Below are 2,455 nucleotides of genomic sequence, written 5' to 3'. Positions count from 1 at the left end.
GAGGAAGGAAGGAAGGAAGGAAGGAAGGAAGGAAGGAAGGAAGGAAGAAAGAAAGAAAGAAAGAAAGAAAGAAAGAAAGAAAGAAAGAAAGAAGAGGGAGAGAGAGAAAGGAAGAAAGAAAGAAAGAAAGAAAGAAAGAAAGAAAGAAAGAAAGAAAGAAAGAAAGGGAGAGAAGAAGAGAGAGAGAGAGAGAGAGAGAGAGAGTTAAGATTGGAAAAAATCTTTTGTCTTAGATGTGTGGGTTTCTATGTAGGAGAGTCTGTTTACCACTTGGTGCCTGGTGTCTGCAGAGGCCATAAGGTAGCATTGGGTCCCTGGAACTGAAGTTAGAGAAGGCTGTGGACCACCATGTGGGTGCTGGGAATTGAACCCCAGTCTTCTGGAAGAGCAGCAGTTCTCTTAACTGCTGAGCCATACCAGTCTCCAAATTAAGATATTTTACAGATGAGCACCCTAGAGATTATATATGGAGTGAACTATACCATATATTCAGACATTTCTTATTCCACTGATCCAAAGTTTCAGAACAGACAAAACTTGCCACCTCCTACACAATTCAGTGCTTTTGGAATGGGGAAACCATGCAGGCAGCTAGAATGTTCTCTGCTGATCTGGCTTGTATGTAGGACATTTGACACATTTTACTGTATCTATGCTGTTCTTCAGTATTGTAAAGAACATACTCTTACCAAGGAAGACTAAACAAAACAAAACAGAAATAATATGCCAGTCATGATGGCTCATGCTTTTAATTCCAGCACTCTGAAGGCACAGGTAGGTGAGTAGGTGAATCTCTGTGAGTTCAAAGCCAGCCTGATCTACATAACAAATTCCAGGTCAGTCAGGACTAGATAGTAGATGCTGTCAGAAAACCAAAAACCAAAACCAAAAACCAGAAACAACTACAACAAAGCCACCAGAATGGATGGAAGGAGAAGGGAGCCAGACATGGTTCGGTGGATAAATGTACTTCCCTGTGAGTCTAATGACCAGATCTGAGCTTAAGTCCCCAGGCCCACATGGTCCAAGGAAAGAACTGACTTATGAAAGTTGACCTCTGATCCCCATATATGAACTCATGAACTATGGCACATACTCTCACATACATGCTCATACACACACGTCAAATAAATATCTTTTTTTTTTTTTAAGCAGTAAAACTAGAAAAAGCTGGAATGAGGGTTAGGATCCAATGAGGACTGAGTTGGTCAGGGACTTAGCCTTCTCTTATCGCCCTCTTTCTCGCAGTCCCTTCCCTCCACAGACCAGAGCACACCCTTCCAAGCACCTCAGACTCAAGGGGGCAAAATTACCTGGGGACTTACTGACTAGCAAGATGAGGACAAGCAAGCTTATTTATTCAATATGATTTTGGATATTAAATAATCTGGAGAAAATAAATCTGAGATAGGAGGATATTGACACCAAGGGAGCAGGACTTGTTTCCAATTTAAAAAAAAAAAAAAAATCGTTGCAGCTAGCGGGGTGGGGGTTGGGGAGGTGAAGAGCTGGGGACAGATGGCACCTTGAGGTAAGGAGCAGGGTCGGAGCTACAGGAGGAGTGGTAATGGGAGAGCTGACGTCTGCTCCCACCAGAGAGTGTCTGAGACCCAGGAAGAGTGAAGAGAGAGTCATGTCCCATCTTCTGGAACTTCCCTCTTCTGGTCCACCTCCCAGGGCAGTGCCTGTCAACCAGGAAGCAGGAGGTCCGGTTTCCTCCCGGGAGTCACCCTCCCGTCACCATCAAGGAAAGGTCACACAGTGACCATGCCAACTTAGAGGCAAAGAGTCAGACTCTGAGACAGAGAGAATCTGGTCACCGGTAGTTCCGGGTTGGAAGAGGGAGGGGATTGTGACTGCCATTCAGGTCCAGTTTAGAAACAGGAATGTGGTTGGGGCTAAGAGCTGAAATGGCTTTTTCATGACTCAAATCTTAGGGTGCTTAGGTCACCGGTGCTCCCCACCGTGCCTCATCAAGCCTGGCAGCCTCTCTCGCTTGCCTTTGGGATGGTACCAGGCGCATTTTCTTCATTCATCAGCCGCTGCTGTGTGCCCAGCTCTGTATCCGGCTTGGAGAACACAGTGTAACCAAAACAAACTGTGCACCCATGGAACCAACATTCTAATGAGGGAGCTATAGCATTACATAACAGCCAAAGAAATTAAATAACATCAAGTGGCAGCAAGTGTTGAAGACGGAAAATATAAACCGGGGAGACATGATAAAGCATGGGACCATACAGAGGAGATGGAAGCAGTCAGAGCGCTTGCCTACCAGGTTCAAGCCCAGGATTTGATCCCTACACTGGAAAAGAAAAAGAAAAAGAAAATAAACTGGGGCTTTTTTTTTTTTTTTTTTTTTTTTTTTTATTAATATTTTTTTTTTAACTGAAATTACCTGGTTCCTATCTTCGTAAACCTGGGTTTCAATCCACCAAATTACCAAAGTAGAGAA

The sequence above is a fragment of the Mus pahari genome, chromosome 14 (assembly GCF_900095145.1).
Source record: "Mus pahari chromosome 14, PAHARI_EIJ_v1.1, whole genome shotgun sequence".
In the NCBI taxonomy this organism is placed as follows: Eukaryota; Metazoa; Chordata; class Mammalia; order Rodentia; family Muridae; genus Mus; species Mus pahari.
This window is presented reverse-complemented; position numbering follows the sequence as displayed.